This window comes from Siniperca chuatsi, linkage group LG9, assembly GCF_020085105.1.
Source record: "Siniperca chuatsi isolate FFG_IHB_CAS linkage group LG9, ASM2008510v1, whole genome shotgun sequence".
Lineage (NCBI taxonomy): Eukaryota > Metazoa > Chordata > Actinopteri > Centrarchiformes > Sinipercidae > Siniperca > Siniperca chuatsi.
In genome coordinates this window covers 10,780,130-10,801,953 of record NC_058050.1, presented here as the reverse complement: position 1 = coordinate 10,801,953, position 21,824 = coordinate 10,780,130, and the positions used below count along the sequence as shown (strand labels likewise).

The 21,824-nt window shown below is 41.5% G+C and overlaps 1 protein-coding gene across 4 annotated transcripts in view; it reads left to right on the top strand.

Moving 5' to 3' along the window:
• grik5 (glutamate receptor, ionotropic, kainate 5) overlaps window positions 1–21,824 on the top strand; it is an 85,767-nt gene that overhangs the window by 1,803 nt on the left and 62,140 nt on the right. For all 4 annotated transcript variants that reach the window (XM_044208831.1, XM_044208833.1, XM_044208832.1 and 1 more), the window contains exon 3: window positions 2,088–4,115. The gene's annotated coding sequence lies outside the window, so the exon portion shown is untranslated. The remainder of the gene's footprint in view (window positions 1–2,087; window positions 4,116–21,824) is intronic.

The window sequence follows — 21,824 nt, the reverse complement described above, 5'->3', positions numbered from 1 at the left end:
ATCTATCCACACAGCAGTATTGATTGGAGCTAATACACTGAATGGCCTCTAATGTTTCATTTTAAATGGCCCGTCATCTCACTGGACTCCGGAAAAAGGAAGGAGTCACTAACCCTATTTAATGATTTCATTTTTTTTCTGTTAAAAGAGATGATATTATCACTGCATGGCTCTGAGCTGACATCTGCTTTTAAAGAAATGCATGCTTTCTCTGTATTGTTCTGATTTAAGAAGGTATTCATCACTCAGCTGTGAGCTTTTTGATTCAAATTCAAAAATGACTTATATATTCAACAGGTGCAAACTGTTGCATAGTAACAGAGGCGAGACTACCTGTTGGGTAGCTAAGATTTGACATCCTGCTGTTATTTTTAGATTTAGGCAATCTATTTGACAAAAGGTGGTATGATTTATTAGGAAAGGAGAAAAAAACAAACTCAACAGGCATCCAAGTCTGTCTAAGCTCAGGACAACATTAGTTTTGCCATCTGTCATCTGCATGCATACCTGTCTGCCTAGAACATTGTTAGTTTGAAGGAATGTAAGAATATGTCTTGACACAATATAAAGGTAAATGAATGTGACAATATCCATTGTGGAGCTGGAAATTTGATCAAAGTATAAGCTAAATCTGATCAGTTATCACTCCCAAAAGGCACAACATTTTATTTGTGTACAGTAAATGCAAGAGAGCACAATCAAATCTCAATGTTATGACCTGCCAGAGGTCCCAAATGCTGCTTGAAAATCTTTTAAAAATGCCCTTGTGTTACTATTTCTAAATCAGTTTGTATAAAAACATGGAAACTGAGTTGTGGCAAACTGAGAATGTTACTCCACACAAGTTCAGACATTTTCTCCTTTCCCAAATTTGTTTACAGTACAGTATCAAACCGTGATCCCAGTATCATGTATTGTACCAAAGCATGAGCTGATTATTCAGCCCTCCTATTAGTTTGAGAGGCGAAATGATGCCAGTCTATATTAGGGCTGTCAGTTTCTCAAAAAAATCTAGTTTGAACAAATTCGAACTGATATGCAATTTGTTTGAACACAATCCATGTAGCCTTATCCTAAAATACATTAGAAGAATTAACTGTTTTGTTCATTCGTGGTGCCTCAGCTGCCTCCCTTGAGTCACAAGTTAGCGTTACCATAGGGCAGTTGCATTTTACAAAGTTATTAATCAGCCCTATGTTTTTGCACAATTTCTCCATCTATGGTGTTGAATCCAAAATGCTTCCTACAATTACCTCTGAGATGGTTTGGTGTCATGATTATCCATTCAGCACAGCTCTCATGTCTCTCATTTCTATTTTACGTTAGCAAAGAGAGCAACAACAGTTTACTGAGGGCAACAGGGCATTCAGTGGATCAGACGGACAGTGTGTTTTAGGAATGACCCCGCTGGATTACAAGGCACACCATACTGCGCTTCTACACTGCAAAATCTTTAAATTCTAATACATCATAACAGATAAATATATTTTATGTTTTCCTAAATCCGAATGCTAGTTTGAATTTCGAATATAAATGACAGCCCTAGTCTGCACCACTCAAGTATGACTACTTGTACTTAACCTATGCTATGAGCCAGGACTGCAGTCCTCCACCTGCCTCAGGCACATTCACCAGTCAGGGGTCTCTCTCTGTCCTTCAGTGTGCTCCCTCACATGCATCTTGTCTAAGACATTGTGGAGTGTGATCGACAGCTAACTTGGAATTGAAGAGAAAGACAGGAGAAATTATTGGATGAAAGCAGGCTAGGTGTAGATATAAAATTGGATAGAGGGAATAGAAGAGAAATGTGGCGGGGGAGAGTGTTTGAAGATGAGCTTGCTGGGAGAGAGTGAAAGGATCAAATCATAGAGTGAGTGGAGAGGAGGAAGGAGCAAACAAGCAGCAAAGTTGGAGGAAGAGTGACAAGGACGGAATAGACAGCAGGACGACAGGCAGGGTGGAGTGTGACGAGGAGGAGAATGACGTACGCGATAAGGCAGAGTGACACAAATGTCACCATGCTAACCTTTCATGCACTCTCACTCTCTCTCCTCTCTACTTTGCCTCTCTTCTTCTTCTCTCTCCAGATCTGAAGCCTTGCAGAGATGGACACCAAATGGGCAGCATGGAAGCCAACATACACTCTCCAGCGACTAGCTTTCCACACCTAACGGCCTACACCATCTCCAGCCATCAGCTTGAACCATCCCAGCGAGGACTGAGCCTGCAGACTTGAGGCCGGACAAGCTAGAGTGAGATACCAGAAGCCATCTACAGGAAGTAGACAAAAGCAGAGGGTGACAAGCCTCAGAGGAGTTGATTTACAACAAACCAGTCACCCTGTTGAGAATACGATTGAGCTTCTTGGACTTCATCTGAAATGAAATAGGCTGCAGTGATGCTTGAGCAATGGTATGGAGCTTTTGGACATGTCCGGATTTATCGACCGGATATCCTATCGAGATTACGACACTTTTGTGCACACCTCAGAGCTGGGCCACCTTTCCAGATTGGCTTGTGGGCAAAAGCGAGTAATTGAAAATCCCCCCTCGAGAGTGTCTTTCTTCTGATTTGTTGTGGGGGAAGAGGGCTTTTTTTTTTTTTTAAAGGAACAATTTAAAAAAAACTCTCTCTTTCTTTTTCACCATCTTTTTCACACATTGCGGAGAAATACATTATGAAGCAGCACCATTCTTCTTCATCCTCCCTCTGTGATGGAGAGCGAGGAGGGACAGACTGTCCAGAATAGATAACGAGCAAGGAGACTGGCACTGAGGAGAGGAGAAGGAGGAAAAAAAACAGAACACAGAGGGAAACAGGTAGAGAGAGAAAGAAGAAGACAGAGAAAGAAGCAGGGAAGGCAAGAAAAGAAAAATAGAGAATTAACTAGGATTGTTCGAAATCCTCTTGGAGACTTAGAGTCTCTTTCTAATTCGTCTGTGCAGTGTTGGAGGCTATTTAGCGCAATGTGCAGGGGAGGGGTCAGGATTTACACCAGGGGGGGCACTTGAGCAGGAGAGAAGGGTTATGTCCCCCCTGCACCTGCCTGGTCTGTATCTTAGTGTTTGGCAGGAAGACAGACTGAAAGATAGTCCGCTAAACAGACAGCTATACTGAATGATAGACAAGCTCTGAGGCTGGTAAGACAGACAGAGAGGAAGATAGACAGACAGACAGGAAGACGGGTACACAGCCTATTCCAAGTGTCAGGCAGAGAGCCAGGCAGACATTCAGTGCCGGCACAGTAGACAGTGTGCGATTCATTGTCATTCTATGCAGTGTGTGAGGAAGAGACAGGGAGAAGGAAAGAAAGCAGAGACAGAAAGAAAGAAAAGGAGCATCCCTGTGTTTGTAGCTTCTGGAGGATCTCACTCCATCTGCATCCACCTCAGTCAGTACTGTGGCAAGCCAGTGCACTAAAAAAAAAACAGGCCGGGAGGGAGGGGGCTGTTACTAGAAAGGAAATACAGGTTGAAGAGAGAGAAGGAGGGAGGCAGAAAGAGAAACAGGGAGAGAGCAGGTGTCGGAAATCCTCCCCTTCATCTGCTTGTCATTTACTCCTTTATGTTCTCTCGTCGTCTGGTGAGGTGATTGGTTTTCTGATGCCGACGTTCCTCTGCTCATAGGCCCTCTGCAATCCCGAGGAAAACAAGAGGTGGGCAGACAGAGGAAAGCAGAAAAAGACAGCATGAAAGGAAAGGTGGAGCCCCATTTTGATTGACTAATTTTTCACCCCTTTGTCAAGACTGGCTCTTCTTATTCTTTTGCTTTTTTTGTTAAAGTAAGAGATAGAAAGAAGAAAAACACTGGCCCGATCAATTCTTCATTCTCTTTGTACACAGAATTGAACCTCTTCTTTCATCAACTGTTGATTTTTCTTGCCTTGTTCTAAAGGGATTCTTCTCCATCTCAGTATAAACACTGGAATCCTCTAGATTCCCTCTGTATGTCCTCACCCCCAGTGACACGCTGTGAACCCCTCTGAGTCCCCGACAGTGTCCCCCCCTTCAGCTGAAGTTCTAAAAACCCTGTGGTCTCAGATCTCAATGCCTGTGTTGACTCACTACCACAACGATAATATGGCACAGCGCTTCCGATAACGTCTGATTCATTCTGTAAGTAGGACTCTCTCTCTTTCTAAGTATGTATGTATGTGTTCACATGTACACTGCATGTCATTAGCGTGTATTCCTCTCATGTATGCAGAAACACAGACATGGCAGTGTTGGTTTTATGGTGTCTTCACAACGGATTTGCTTACCCGTGCTTCCTCTGCTCCAGGCAATTTGAGCATGTGTGTGTGTGTGTGTCTGTGTCTGCCAAAGAAAGAGATTTTGATCTTACAGCCAAGCTTACAACAGCATCAGAGTGGTGTCAGAAAGAGGCGAAGGAGGTGCCTTTCTGTGTGTGTGTGTGTGTGTGTGTGTGTGTGTGTGTGTGTATGTGCATGCCTACATATTGGTCCTGAGGTTAATTTGAACTAATTAGTGGTGAGTATTTTTGCTTTTCAGAGCAGTTTTTGGGTTCTGTGTCAGTGTACTTGCATTCATTAGGGTGAGATGGAAAGGGGATGGGGGGCTAAAACTGAAGATGGTGAACCAGCTAATGAGAATGACTCTGATTCCCAGACTAGTTCTTTGTTGCCTCCATTTCACGTCTAATGCCCTGAGCATTACACCCCGGCTGCATATAATTTCAGCCTCCTTTTATCTCCCTATGTGTTGCCTTGGATGAAACTCTATCCTGAGACCCAGCCTCTGCAATGTCCTGCATATTACTAAGCCCATCTATCTCCGCGGACACATCCACATCTTTATACACTACCACAGTCACCAGGCCCGGCACCGGGAGACGCTCAATCAAGATAGTCCCTTCAAACAGACCAATGAACTGTGAATAACGCCATTACACAAACTCCCAGCTCAGAGCGTTACAGAGACAGAAAGATTGGGAGGGTGGAAAAAAAGGAAGGGAAAAAAGAGAAAGAGAGAGAATATAACACATTCTGGAGATAGAAGAACAAGAGCAGAAGGAGAATGAGAGAGGAGACAGAAAACAACAGAGAGGAGGACACATAGAGGAGGGAGGGTGAGAAACAGAGGAGAAAGGGAGTGTGTGGGTCTACAGGGGCTGCGGAGCAGGAAAAGACCTCTGCTCCATGGGAGCACTCTGATGGGCTTAGCAAGGCCCCGCTTTGTTCACACTGTTGGTCAGCCTCTCAGAATTAAGATTACTAAATAATACGATTACTGCAGCTGCACACTGATAACACACTGCTGCCGATCCCCTTTGTCACTGTCAGAAGACCCAGAGAAGAGAGGAGGAGTGGCATATGATGGCATCAAAGGCATGACAGTACTGACCACATTAAACTGTCACAAGGGCCCACGGTTCACAACATGGCTTCTCTGCTTGCCGCTGAGCAAAAGTGGAAAGAGTTGGTGTGACTTTTCATACGACAAGTGGCCATAAACAAAAATAACGTCACCCCAGGTTTTTTCCTCAAATGGATGGATGTCCTCATTATGTCCAGTGATGTGACATAAATTTTGACTCGTCTTATCTTTTTCAGTTGTTAATGTTGCACTGTCAGCTCCAAAAGGGACTAAAAAACAAGTAAACAGGGAAACCTCTCAGTATATTACCTGATTCCACACGTGTCTACATAAACCAAGGCTCTTATGGTGAGACGTCAGCCCCTTATCTCGATGTTTTACACGGCATCCTCTGCATGGGCTATTTGTTTCATGTTTCCGCGCTTGACGGCTTTGACACGGATTCCTGCCAAGTTGACCTTGCAGTTTAAAGTGTAATAAAACCTAAATTTCCAGGCTGTGTTGCACATCGATATGTGTTCTTCTGGTAGCTGATAAATGGTCTCTGACTCCCCCGGGAGAGGGTAAAAACAAGCAGGCAGCAGAAACCACTGTCCAGTCCTGCTCAGCGGAAGTAAAGTACAACCATCTGAACCCCACTGCTCCCAGAGTAGTGAGCTAATATCAGAGTTGGGCTGGGCTCAAACCCCCTCCTATGAGATATGAAGTATCCCCACTCTCCTCTCAGCAGGAGCAACCATTTGCCTGCAGAGCTAAAGATTAGCTTGGAGCATGAAACAGAAAAGACGCATTTAGCATGTGATGGTATAGTACAAGAGTAACAAGTAACAAACCAGAGCGGAGAGCACAAAACGAAATCAATGAAATATGACACACAGCACACACATGCAGCTTGAAACAGCCCTAAGCCACTGCAAGTTGGCAACCATTCATTTCATTTTCTGTTCTTGTGCAGCAAATGTGTCATCTAGTGGAGGTTTCGTGTACATGTCATGGAGTGTATTTGCTTCAGTGACATCAAATGAACTTTGACCCCAGGCCTTCCCCAGCTGAGCCCCATAGTCACAAAATAACTGTATGAGTCACTCTGTAGAACCAGTACAGCTCCATTCAAAAAGCATCCATGTTGAAGCACATGCACTCTGCTCAGCAAGACAACATGCAGAAACAGAAAGGCAATATGGAGAAGATGTGCCAATTACGTGTTCGTGTCATTCGCAGCAGCAGCATACAGTGTTGGTACAGTGTGCTGTACAATCATTTCACTCGACTTGGTCTGAATTGTGGCAGAAATGCACATGGTTCATAAGATAATATTTCACTTTGGGTTTCAGATCTTCTCATTGCCCCTGTTTGTACCAGTTAGGTCATATCAGATCAGTGATCCCATCATCCCTCAGGGTTACAGTTTCTAATCCGTGGTTTAGATTTGTATGTGCTTTTTTTCCAATTTTGATTGTGCTTGACAATATTGTTTCCTTGTTAATTCTCCACTGCATCATTAATCATTTTACAGTTCTTTGGTGGGAACAGCTGTTCTTTCTTCAAAGGTGGTCAGCAGCTGTTATTTCTTTAACTGTGCTGTAATGTAACAGGTAATGCTTCATTCTTCTCAAAAAAGGTATACAGTATATATAGTGTTATAGTAGGAATAGATCGTTGTTAGACTGTTATCAACACTTAATCTATAATTTTCTTATCAACTTGGGACTGTGATTGGCTTCTGCTATCATGCCCAATGATGCCTTTTGCGTGGTAGTTCACCCCCAAAGTGTCTTAGACAGCCCCAGCTCCAAGGCGAGCCAAGCTAATTTGGGATATGAGATCTCTTCTAACACCAAGCAGCACTTCAGTTTCCTCTGCCTTCAATCTTCTGCCGCTTGACCACCACCACGAGGCACTGCAGCCTGCACTAAACCTTTGCTCCTCATTGCCTAATGGAGCACAAAAAATGGCCCCGTTTGCTTAGTCGTTTGTCCACTCCTGCTTGCTTCAGGCTAGCTGGCCTTGGGGGAAAGATTGAGTGAGTGTATGAGTGTGTGTGTGTGAGAGGAGGGTGACAAGAAATGGACATTAGGACACACATGCCCTTTCCATAATGTGCTCCCGCCTGGGCTGTTTGGCTGGCCATAAAGTGAATGCTGCTAATGGCCTCTCAGTTAATGGAGTCATTAAGATTGGATTGCAAAAAGATAAAAGCAATGTGTATAATGTGTGTGAACCGGGTGGAAGTGTGATCGTTTGTATATGTGTACTGTTACTGTAACCGCTTTGTGTATTTCTAGTTATTTAGTGCTTCAGTAGATACACCCAGGACAACACTAAAGGCGGCAGTGACACTTTCCTGCATTAGCATTAGTAGAAAAGGTCAGTATTCTATCAGTGTAATTGTAATGCGGTCTGAGGCTCAGGTGATCAGTCCTGACCTGGCCTGTCCTAATCAGTCGGCTGGCAGAGGCTCAGAAAGTCACAGCTATAATGTTTCACCGCTAGATTGCTGCTACCTTGTGTGTGTGTATAAATGACAAAGGCTGATAGGCTTCATTTGAGGTCATTTCAGGACCTGTCCCTGAGAGAATATGGCAAGGCTGGTGAAAGGCATTCTGGGTAGTGTTGCGTGTTGTTTTCATGGTGGCATGACTTCTCATTAAGTCTATGTCAATTTCTTGATTCTTACCAGAGGGTTTGCTTATGTCACCGTGCTCATCATGTTTTAAGCTTCAGCTGCGGTCGGTCCAGCTTGCCTCATTCACTTGTTGTATTCAATGAAATGCAGCCTTTATTGCACCATAAGCAAAAGCTAGTTTGTAGGCAGAATTAACATTAAATCACAGGATAAAATAATTAAAACAGAACAGAAAACTTTTTACTAATTAGGCCAGACAGAGGGTCAATAGTTTTACTGCTAAACTTTTTCTCAACTTTGCAAAGTCTAACTTTTTTTCAACTCAAAATATTATTTGGCATTATTTGGTATATTTTACTACATTGTTTACAAATATTCCACACTCACAAATTTTTGCCAGCCTCATGATAATAACCCTATTTCTGTGAAATGGTGTCAGTCCATGTGTGAGAAGATCAGAAAATACATTTCAGTGTGGAAGAGCGCACCTTTTAATCTGAGCTGCTACTAAGCAGGCAAAGCCTATAGATGGAAAATGGAGTCTCAGCAGGGGAAGTCATTCTGCAATCACTGATCAAACTTGTCTGCAGACCCCTGAGGATGCCTGAGGGGGTCATGCTGCAAAATAAGGACAACTGGTTTAATTTCACTGTTATTTTATTTTTAGATAGTGAGGGCACATTATAGGAGTTACTGTTCAGATCAGAGTCAGAGATTTCATTATCGTTAGTCATCACAGTATTAACAGTTGTACAGTTGTAAATTATAGTGGATTGAAATTATGTGTGTATGTGTTTGGGGAGCCTTTTTGTGAAGATGTTTGAAAAGCTCATAATTAGACAGATCGACTACAGTAGAAGTGCAATGTCTTTTATTACAGTATGGGCTGAAGCACTGTGCAAGCAGTCTTGTACCGTTCATCCATTCTGGTACATTTCTACATAATTGCTTTTGTGTCAAAAATTGTTCAAAAGTCATTCAGGTAACAGCATTGTCAGCCTTGGTCTAGTGAGTCTATTTTAAATTTTAATGTTTCACTGCGGCCCCTGCTGAGCTCATCATGATATCTACAGGTATTGCCTCTCTCTGAAGCCGATCATTATTATACGTATGCAAGGCAAAGAAAGTTTATTTTTATAGCACATTTCAACAACAAGGCAATTCAAAGTGCTTTACATAAAACATAAAAGCAACAGAGAGAGAAATATAAAAATACATTTAAAACACTTAAAAAGAGTTAAATAGAAAATAAAAACAAGATAAAACAGGAGAGTAAAAATTACAGAGCAGTGTAAGAAATTAATCATTATTTCATTTAATAAAAGGCAGCGGAAAACAGAAAAGTCTTCAGCCTTGATTTAAAACAACTGAGAGTTGCAGCAGACCTGCAGTTTTCTGGGAGTTTGTTCCAGATATATGGTGCGTAAAAACTAAATGCTGACTCTGGGGACAGAAAGCAGACCTGTCCCAGACGACAGGCTCATAATGTAGCAGAAGATCAGAAATGTACTTTGGCCCTAAACCATTCAGTGCTTTATAAACCAACAGTAGTATTTTGAAATAAACTATATGAAGGACAGGAAGGCAGTGTAAAGACCTCAGAACTGGAGTGATGTGACCACTTACCACTTTCTTGGTATTAGTGAGGATGCGAGCAGCAACATTCTTAATCAGCTGCAGCTGTCTGATCGATTTTTTAGTGAGACCTGTAAAGATTACAGTAGTTGAGTCGACTGAAGATACATTTTTTGAAAGATAAGTTTTTCCAAATGCTGCTGAGACATAAGCCCTTTATTCCTGGATATATTCTTAAAATGGTAGTAGGCTGACTTTGTAATTGTCTTAACGTGGCTGAAATTCAGGTCTGAGTCCATGACTACATCAAGATTTCTGGCTTGGTTTGTGGTTTTTAACATTACTGATTGAAGCTGAGTGCTGACTTTTAATCGTTCCTCCTTGGTTCCAAAAACAATTACTTATTTTTATCTTTGTTTAATTGAAGAAAATTCTGGCACATCTAATTGCTGATTTGTTCAATACACTTACTCAGCGCTGGTATTGGACCATAGTCCCCTGGTGACATTGTTTTATAAATTTGAGTGTCGTCTGCATAATTATGGTAACATATTTTGTTGATTTTCTTAATCTGAGCCAGAGGTAGTATGTAGATGTTAAACAGAAGAGGCCCCAGAAGGGAGCCTTGAGGAACTCCGCATGTAATTTTTGTCTGCTCAGATGTGTAATTACCTGTGGACACAAAGTAGTCCCTGTCCTTAAGTAGGATTCAAACCAGTTTAATACTGTGCCGTATGTACGTAGGACTCAGCTCAGCTCTGCTAGACTCTACAGGACTCCATGGTGGACCTGGATCGGATAGTATCTCCATATAGTTGCTTTAACGTACTTGGACAAACAAAATGCTGTTAAAATAGTAGTGTAGTTGACTGGTCTTCAACTACACTGCTATCATGTAGTATTTACAAGTGAGATAAAGCAAAGTAGTAGTAGTTGTTTTATTGTGTCATAAATAATAATAAAACTTTATTTATAAAGTCATGCACATGTAACAGTGCTCAGCCCACATGGACACTTTTGTTGAAGTACATTTGCAAGAAAAGTGCATTAAAACATTGCAAACAAAGAACTTTGTCTGCTCTCCAAATATCTACAAACAAAATCTGACACAGAAAAGAAACACAACATCTTACAAAAAAGTATTACATCATTATATAATAAACAATTAAACAAAGTGGACTTTGTCTTCAGTCTCACCTGAATCACATAACAAACAAAACCTTTCCTCTTCTAGGAGACCATTAAACCAGCTTGTCTCTATAAATAATGAACAATTTGCGCTGTCATGAATATTACACTATAATCAGTTTCGGAAAATAAAAAATAAATTAATAAATAAAAATAAAGATTTCACCTCACTAGTCCAGGCATGTCCATGCAAAATGTCCCAAATAAAAGATTTTCAGTAACCTCCCTTTTTAAGGTTTCCATCCCATATCAAGACTGATTTTCATCTCAATTTGAGATCTACAAAACATGACACAACATTTTCTCAGGATATTATGGCTAGAATAAATGTACATGTCATTCTAGGAAGTTAATGAAACCACCCACCTGATAGTTTTCATCTCATATCATTATCAAAATTATTTGTCTTAAATCATCCTTATTTGTGGCATTTTCTATTTGGCCCAAGGTTGGACTCCATCAGATGCATCATCCTCTGTTGAATAATCCGTAAAATGTTAATTCACTTAACAAGAAGTTGTCACCTTTTGGAGACTTTTATCTCTTCAATTAGTCAGCCACCCAGCTTTTTTGTTAACAAAAACTGTAAACAGCCAAAACTGCAGCCTACTAATGTATAGCACATTAAAAACAAAAGATTCAGTTTCTGCTTCTTGTTCCTGCCTGTAATCAACTCCACCAATCAGAAATATTAACATGCAAGTCAGTTCCGGCTCAGCTGCATCCGTCCAAATGTTGATGCACTTGATTATGGGCTACTGCCTGATTTTAAACTGCTGAATATTTAATTGACTCTATGAAACATAATACTCCAAATGGGCTCATATCATGTCATTATAACTGAATTAAAAAAAAATACAACAGATGTGATTAATTAACTCATTTGTGGTTTTATGGGCTTCAGATTTCCACTAACGTGTGGTGGGTCTGGAAAATATGGCAGCATTTTTTCTGCTGAGTCAAAACTTGGCTGCGATGACAACCCCCCACCACTGCCCCCTGCTGCAACCACATACACAGAAGAGTCATGAAATAGAATATTATCTGCATCATTGCCTTTTTGAGGTATAGCTTTCAGATTAACTTGGATGTAAAATGGTAGCCTGTGAATAATATAAATTCAGACACCCAGGGAAGGAAGCGCTGACTGTAATAAAGCTCATATAGAGGTGTGTGTGACATAAAGTAAAAATGCTTTGCTGAAGCAAAGTAACTCTTAAGTTAAACAATAGCAGCACATCATCCAAGAGGCTGAGTTAAAATGAAAAACAAATTTTGATTGGTTCAGTGGTACTTGATGTAATCCACAGTTGTTTGACCAGTGTTTATTTCAAGTCCACCTGAGCTATTCACTTGCTCAGGAATCAAAGTCCAAAGCTCGAGTAATTTATCTAGTGCTTTTCTCTGAATCCCCAAGTGCTGCAGTGATTTTTCAGTTTCACCAAACCCAGAAATGTTAGTCACATGAAAACAAAAAGCTAAACGATGAACTGCATTTGTAAACAAGAAGATTGACGAGGAGCATAAGTAAGTATATTGTATGTCTGTTTATACATGAACATCTGACGTAGCCCGCGTTTGTGCATGTATGTGCCATGTCTATGTATACCATGCTCGTATGTGCAATATAAATATAATGTGTTAAATGCCAAAATTAATGTCTTTCACACAAGCGGAGCTGGGGTCATGCTGACAGCCACAAAGGATTTCAGACTTCTCATGAGACAGTCTTTGATCCCAAGTGAAACAGGCTGAGAGAGCACATACTCTGCTGATCCACATAGGTGATACCAGCCTATTAGCACCTGCCATCAGCCTTAACTCTGCTGTTTGTAGGTCAGTAGTAGAAAATAATATAAGAAAGTCAGTACGACAACTTGGGACACAACATGTTGTGTGTCTTACTTAAAAGCTGCTAGATTAAAGCTGTTAAGCACTGGTAATTAGTGAGCAAATTGGGGATCAGGAAAAGACTGTAGGTATTACATACCAGGTGCAATGTTGACTTTAATTTTATTTAACAGCATCTAAAATTGCAATAACTGATATGTTTGGCCACTTGGGGGCAACAGAAACAATCTCTAAACAAAACACTGACATATTATCACCTCATAAAGTTGATATGGTGAATGTGTTAGCAACCAGTTGCCTATTAAAACACGCAACAGATACGGAGAAACATTAGCATTCAGTTTGATTCATCTGTCCACCTGATGAGTGTAAGTCCTATTTTTACTCTCCTTTCAGCTCTGTTTTTGGTCTTGACCAACCCCTGAGGGAAATATCTGCTCAATACTCCACTATGTTCACCAACTAGTCACTATCTTTATGTGCCATTTGGTGCTGGGCAGTTAGCTTACAGTGGGGTTTTAATGTCTTTTTGCTTAAAACAGCTGCCTGATACATTTCAAAAAACAGAACCAAAACAGCAAAGCTAAAACAATGAGCTGAAAGATGCTGAAACTCTCTTTAAGGCTGAGTTGGGTGATGATTCTCTGTGTCAAAACTACAAACCCCTTTGACATTACATACAGCAGCTTTAACAGTACAGTTAGGAATAATCTGCATGATACATCAGGAAATAAGATTTTGGGCTTGTAAACTGATACTGGTGGAAATTCAAATACACACCAGGTGGCTAATTAGCAGATATATTTTGTTTCTCCAATGAAGATTCATTGTTTACCCGACAATGTCAGACCTTTGCCCACTCCGACAAATTATGACAAAACACACAGACATCATTTGCACTGCCTGAAGATTTGCGTAACCTTGGCTCCTGATATCAGCATTTTCCAATTTCGCCATTGCTGGTCTCAATGGGACATAATCAGTCGCTAGCAGTTGGCCAGTGGCACTTGCTGGTGATATCCTGTCCACAATAATAACAATGGCGTCTCATAAGGGGATAACCTGCCTTATTGCTCAATGGATTTACATACAGGAGGTAATCATTGTGACCACAGGCTATCTGTGACTGATGGTGTGTGTCAGCACTGTACATGCAGCCTTTGTTTTCATTTGGCAATCAGGTCTGTCGGGCCATGCTGCTGCAGAGATCAATGTACTGTTTGGATGATTGTAATGTGTGTCATTGTCTGTCTGTGTGTGTGTGTGTGTGCGTGCGCATAATTGATCTAAATGCTTACCTGTGGGCCATCATCTTTGCTCCCTCCATGTATCCATCTCACTCAGTGTTGCTGTGAAGCAGAGAAAACATAGGGCTCCTTTCACGGGAGACCACACCATTACAGCAGCAACCTGATTTACTCTCCCACAGGCTTTGATATTAAAACACTGTTGTACAATAATCCATTTTAAAAGAAAACCCAAGTTCAGAAATATGCTAATAAAGGGAAGAGTGTGTGTACAACTGTATCCTCCAAGGCTTCTCTAGTGAGGGGATGGAAAGAGGGGAGGAGGTGTGGGGGAGAGGAGATAGGAAGCGATAGCTCAGCAGAAAGGTGTAAAGTCCTCCAGTGGCTAGCTAATCTGCCAGGTTTAGGGTGGCTGGTTTTCTCCGTGCCCTCATGGAGGAAGGGGAAAGCTCTGTTGGGCTCACCTTTCAATCCGCCTGGGCCATAGCCACAGGGGGAAACCCAAACACATCGATTAGCCATCAGGAGAGTGGGGGGCAGTGAGGGAGGGGTGGACTAACTCTCTCCCTATCATTCCCCCTCCATCCACCTCCTCCGACCACCTCCTCCAGCTTAGACCACTGCTTTCTCACGGGAACATACAGGTACAGTGGAAAGAAGTTTGAGGATGAAAGGAAAGCTATCAAAAATGAGGTGGATGAAAAATGAGGAGGGTGTGTTGAGCGAGAACAATCGACAAAAAGAAAGACAGGAATCAAACAAACAGGCGAGCCTAGAACAGCCGTGTTTTGTTTTGCTCTGATCATAAGCCAAAATCTGGGAGCGTGCTTGTGCACATATGCTCTCACGTGTGCCTACGTTTGTGTGTATGTGAGTGTGCTGTGTTTATGTGTTTGAAAGCTTTATGGTAAATAAAGCTCGGGTCCTGGCAGGGAGACAGGTGCAGCAGGCTGGGCCAAAGGAGGGCTACTGTAACTCAGGAAGAGAGAGAGAGAGAGAGAGAGGGAGAGAGAGAGAGAGAGAGAGAGGAAGGGAGCAACTCTCTTGAAAGTGCCAAACAGACAGTCTTTTGAAGTGGCCCATATTGGCATATCATGAATAAACATGAGCAATGTTTGCTTTCGAGCAAACTAAAGCTGAAGGTGTGAGGCTCATTAGAGACCAAGAGGCCATGTTGATAAAAGAACTGTGGCCTTCATCATTTACTGTACTGAAAAGCTCTGCAAGTTCATCTGGTGATGTTTATCATTTTAACCTTGATGTTCATCTAATGATGCACACACTGATGAGAAAGAATGGAGGCACTAATTAAAAAGAAAACTCCACAAAGCTGAAGTGTACCATGTAGACATGAAAACATCTGAGATCATCTACTGTAATCTATTCATTGCTCAGTATTTCAAGATTACCTACCAATTATGCTGTCATCTACCTAATGATACTATTTTGTCAGCACATTTATTAAGAAAAGCATTATAATAATCTCTAGAGTTCCCCTGCAATGCCATTTTGTAGGGATAGGTTTCACATTTTTTAGTTACCGGAAACAAACTGATGATAATGTCTATTACTGCTGATAACAATAGCGCAAATTACATAACTCTCCCAGCACTTCCACTCCAAATAATAACTCATCTATAGGCACTTGGAATATTAACCCAGTGCTCCCCCAAGGCTGAGAATATGAACCAGCACCTTATGAGCCAATGCAGCCCTGTGCAGCAGTGGTGTGATTAGAAACCCTGCCTGGTGAATTGCTAATACACTTGCTGGAGTTTGATAGCCTCCAGTATAACAGGCTGCTGGTTATGAATAACCCTCTGCATAACTGACCCTCCCCCACATCACTCAGGGTGAAATACACAGTTTTTACTGCCTTTTCATCAGTGTTTTAGGCTGTGCACATTAAAGTTTTTTTTCTAGCTAACTGGATACATGTCAGAGCATAGGGTTCATCTGAAAGCATTAGAGGAATCAGTAACAGCCCTTAAGTCTTTCTGAGGCGGATCGGGGTGGAGATTAAGCAACATCGGTTAAAGGGAGACGGGAGGGGAAATGTGTTTTGGTCTTATAGGCATCTGACAGCTCCTCCATAATAGTGAGCTAATCCTTTTTATACAGTGTGTGTTCCTTTCCTACACACATTGACAACATCCAAACACGTACACAGATGTTCCATATGCATGCAGGCACACACACACACACACACACACACACACACACACACACAGACACGCTCATGGGCACAGACACATGCATTCATAAACACTGAACACATAAACAAAACAGTACATAAACATGCATCTTAGCAGTCTTGGCTGAACTGATGAATGCAGAGGCTTTTGAACTGTTGATAATTTGTTGATGTGTTTCATCATTTCAACTTGACATCTGTCAAAACTGCTCAGGCCACCATTGCCAAATAAATGTTGTCCTCCTACCAAGACTGTGGTATTACTCCAAGTCATGCTAGTGGCTAAGGTGCGAAAGGAGTGCGTGTGGTTACTCCTGGCACGGCACTACAAGCTACTTAGACACCAAATTAACTCATTATAAGTGCTAATGACAGGTGTCCCTTTGTGTTTGGTTTGCGGTATGGAAACACTGCCAGATGCCTGCCATCACTAGCGTCAAATGCTGCAGTGTGCAAATATTCTGTAGGATGCGATGCATTATCTGTTGCTGCCCACTCGTTCAACTCATTAAAAATGAATTGATGTGTGACATTTGATATCCATTGTTGAATCACTGTAATGACATTGATGTGACAGACTCAATTCAGCCAGTTAGGCTGCATCAGAGTAAGAAGTCCTTTTGTCCCTCACGTCATTATCTTTCTCATCGCACCCTGTGATTGCACAGACCAATTAAAATGGATTAACCTCCCATCCAGTTCACCCCTTTCTGCCACCAAATTGTTGTGTCATTTATAGAGCATCATGGCTGCCCCGGCTCACTCTTTGTTTTTTGTTCCACTCTCTCAGGGGCTGTCGAAAATAATAATTGTGTTTCTTGCTGTGTGATAATGCGGGGCTCTCTGTTTCTTTCGGGTCTGTATTGAAATCTTGATCCTGTCCCTCTGCAGTGGCTATCTCCCTCTGTATCTGAAGAACTGATGATATCTCCCTACCCCTGTGAATTTCCTCCTCTCCAGCTGAATTATCCATTCTCCCTCTTAGGCTCTCTTTCTCAACTTTCAATATTTCCTCTCTGGCTTCCCTATCTTCTCCCTTTATCTCTCCTTCACCACTACATTTCCTCCATTGTACTCTCTCTGTCTTATTCTCCTACTTACTCCTTTCTCTCCTCTGTCACAATTCTCTCTTTTGCCTCTTATCTGTCCACCTCAATCGCGCTCTTCTGTCTTACTTCAGTCTAACTCGGTATCCTAAAGACGCTTTGCATGTCTCTGGCCAGGAAGCATCAGAGTGTAACCTGCTAAATTGGAACGTTATGGTGAGGCAACACACACGCATGAGAAACTCTTGAGTTAATGGACAATTTACCTCACCTCATTGTTATAGCCTTTACATTCATTAAGCCCCCTCTGCTCTCTCCTCTGTCTCTCTTTATCTTTCACCCATGTACTCACTCCTTTACTCCTTCATTCTTTCCTATCTTTCTCTGCCCTGGTTGTCTTCATCCTAAAAGGCAGGCTGCATTCTTCTTCATTGTGTGCTACCTACTGTATGTTTGCTGTGGCTCTGGTGTTCCGTTCTCTATCTCACCTCTGGCCTGAGCTGTCCAGCCTGGTTCCTCCAGCCCGCTGGAGTAAATGGTAAAATAATGGCAGCAGCCAGCCATGAATCAACCCAATTGAAAAACATCACCATTATAGTCTCCCTGTCTTTCCCTTCCTCATCTGCTCTTTTCTGTGCCCTTCACCTTTGTTCCAGGAGAGAATGAGGTAGGGAAAGATGATGATTATCAAGTGTTGTGGGGGAAAAGCTTCCAGAGAAGGTGAAGAATAATGAAAAATAAATACAACACATGTCTGTGTGTGTATTTGATTCTGTGCACACGTGTTTGTGTATCTGTCGATTTCAGAGAATGAGATCCAGTCTTTGAGCTGTTACTGGTATGTGGATGCTATGTACTCTGTCCTGACCCGAAGCTTAGAGAAGGCTCATGCGGAAGGAAGAATATCCTTGTGTCAGCACATCCGCTATCCGTTTGTGAGTGTGTGTGTGTAGGCCACGCATGTATTACAGGCTTAAGGGAGGGAAGGGGAAAATGCACCACAGTGAGACAGATCGTGCAAAATAGCGAAAAGAAAAGAAGTGATAGTGAGAGATCATCATGGTAGTAAGAAATTTTCAACAATGGGTGGTGAGTGAAGCGATGCGTTAAATGTGATATGACACTGAGACATACATATTGTAGACACACAAAGTCTTCTATCCTCATTCATAGAAGACAAATGCATTGACACACATGCGTCCATGCACAAACATATTTAGTTACAGCAGCTGATTGCAGGCCACGGTGCGTTGTTCAAGCTTTATTGGACCAATAAAAGCTGGCGTCAGGCTGAGGCCTGTCTGGTTTTTGGTTGCTGTGGTGATGCTTCCCAAGGTACATGACAGAAAGCAGTGATGGATGAAGTATTTAGATCTGTTACCTACTACTAAAAAGTAATACCATAAATACTAATACATAATACTCTAACTAACAAAATTCCTGCATTTCAAATCATACTTAAATGGTCAGTTCACCCAAATTACATGATTTCTCACATTCTTCTGGTGATATCTGGCCATTCAGATAGCTTTGGTTTTGATCATCCAGGTTTTAAGATATCTGTCACTGAGATTACTGCTTGCTGGTGCTCACAGCAATAAAACATTACCTTTAAAAATTCAGCAGCAAAGTGTCTGTCCAGAAACAATGTCACAATTACTCTGGGTGATCCACAGTGAACAGTTTTCATTAGAACTACTTTCTACATAAGAAATAGTCACTATTTAAAACACTGACAGTAAGTTCCAACCATCCAAAGCCCAAACTATCTGCATATCACTATAGGTAAAGGAGAATGTGGGTGAACTGTCCCTTTAACTAAATATACAGAAGTATTATCAGCAAAGCCTACTTACGTAGGTATCAAATATAAAAGTATTCAACCTTTCAGTGTGTTATGTTATTACATTATTGGATTTTACTGGATACATTGTAAGCAGCATTTAATGTTGTAACTGGTAGAAGTGTCTAATTTTAACTACAGGCACTTTATAAACAGTTTGGCAGTAAAATCCATAACAGTGCATCATATTTTTACAATCTGATCATATGTTTGAATTAAAACTAATAGGTAACTACAGTTGTAAATTTAATGTGGTGGAGTAAAAGGTACAATAAACCAAAAAGTATGCAAGCATGCAAGTATTCATGCAAGTACTGTATGCTTGCGCTCACAACTCCCACACACTTGACTAAACCACACGTGCCATGACACATCTTTACAGATGTACACACATCAACGCATTCTTATAGACTCGCAGCGCAAAGGCCACGCTGCACAGAGGTGCTGACGGCTGTCATGTTAATATGCCAGCAAGGCTGGAGGATTGGGTTGTTACCAGCAGGGTGAGTTGAAGGAGTAGAGAAGAAGGACGAGAGGAGACAGAGGGTGGTGTGGGGGCAAAACAAAAGCTTTAAATTATTTATCAATCTCATTTACAAAAAGTGACATCTAATCTTGCAAAATGATTAAGTGCACAAAAAGCTTTATATTTTTCTTTGTAAAAGATTTAGGCATATAAAATTATCTGTAACACAAAAAGGTGAATAGTTCCTAAGGAACAAGCGAGGAACAGCCATGATTATTAATGTTAATGAATAGTTACTGAATAACTCTAAATCGAGGACTCTATAGTAGATAATGATGAGTTACTAGAGAACAGACTGGGAGATACTATATTCATTTCATGGCAATCCATCCAGTAGTTGTATTATATTTCTGTCTGGACCAAAATGGTGGACCAACCCAGGGGAGGCGCTTCTTATAGGCCCAAGGGTAGGCTTGCCTAGGGCACCGAATGTACCACTAACTGACTGACAGACAGACCGACATTGCCAATCCTAGGATCACGCTGTTAGCATGGCTAAAAACTAAGAAAATAAATCACAGAAGCTTTTGTTATACATGTGTGAGGAGGACAGTCCACTGTAATTCATAATAGTGAAACATAACTCATTGCTGGACATCAATTTGACTATTTTACATGTGATTTTGCATATATATATTAGTATCCTGTTAGTGATTTAATCCAGCTCTAATACTCTAATACAGACCGATCAAGTTCAGTTTCTCACAAAATTAATAAACAGAGATATGTTAATGGTAGTGGATGCAGAGAGTGGTTGATGAGATGAAGATGAGGGGCGTGCAGACGGGGGAACGAGGGAGTTAGGGAGGGGCAGAAGGAGGCCAGGATGAGGGAGGGGAGAGAAGTCAAGACTGAGAAAGCAAGAAGGAATGTTGATGACAGGATGAAAATACACAGGGCGGGGGGGAAGGGTGGAGGCATGTTGTGAAGGAGTAGGGAAAAGGATGGAGGGATAGTTGGAAGGAAGTGAAGGAGGGGGATTTGTCCTTCATCCAGCAGGTGTGTGGACTTCACTGGCCCCTGCAGCACTGTCTTCACAATCTCCATCCCTTAATCAAGAAGAAGAACAAAGATATGCATGTTATTAAAAAGCAGGCCTGTCAAAGGGAGCAAGGGAGCTGGGGAGAGCGGGAGAGAGAAATAAATAAATAAATAATGGCATAGTAGAGTATAAATATAGTGATATCCTGCAGGCATGTTCTATCTATCGCTCATTTTTCCTCAGCCATTAAGGAATTCTTTCTTTTTCACCCCTCTCTTTTAAATAAAAATGAAATGATGTTGATTTTCATTGTCTGCCTCCACTATGTCTCCATGTCCCATCTCTATTTTAGCACCGACTGCCCATCTCTTTTTTTCTCTCTCATTTCTATGCTTATGTTCAGTGACTGGCTCTATCTCACTGTCTTATTGTTCTCATTCCCTTCCTCTCACCTGTTCTTCATTTTTCTCTTACACTTGCCAGCTTCCTCCTCTATCACACCCTTATTTTGTGTGATGTCAAGCTAATCACTCCACAACTGTTTCTCTATGCTTCTCTCCCTCTCTCTGTCCCTCTGTGCTGTGAAAGTGATTATGGTGGATGGCACATTAGGTGGTTTGTGTGTGTGTGTGGGAGTGATGATGATGGCATGTTGAGAGACAGGTAAAAGGTGAGACATGGGGCGCGGCTACAGACGGTGTGTCATCTCTTATCAGCAGTAGGCCTATTTAGTACCGGATGTGTTACCCCAGTGTAATTTGCAGCTCAATATGGAATTATACAATATTTACAGCCCAGGGTAATTAGAGGGCTGGAGTCAGCTATCACAGTGTCACTGAGAACACGGACACTCTTAATTACATGTCACATGTTTGGATTTAGTCAGGCTTTAATATTTAGATGGGTTTGAGAATGATCTTTTTGTCCAGTAATAGTAAAACATGACTAAAGCTGTGTCTCTGTTCCATACAACATACTATAAGCTGGTTTTGATTATGAAGTGTGTGCACACTGGAAAAGTGACAAAACAAACAAAAGTATACTCAAAACAGCATTCATACAAAGATCGCTTAATTTTTGTCTCCAGGAACGATGCTGAGCTGCGAGGCGATTTTGGTGTTGTGGCTGCACTGGGTATTGCAACTACTAGGTTCATCACAAGATGCACACTGGCCCAAAAAGCATTTTCCCCATGCACAATCATTGGAGAAGGACTGGCTTTAAAACTTGAAATGAGTCTTTGTATTACCAGAATTTGATCCTTTCAGTCAAGTAAAATTTGGAAAGTCTAGAAGAGACATATGATTTAATTATTGTATCCCATTCATCTGTGCAGTGAGCCAACAGGAAGTCAGCCAGCTCGACTGGAGAAGAGATCTAGTGTGTATGCTCTATGGGCCCAAAAACATG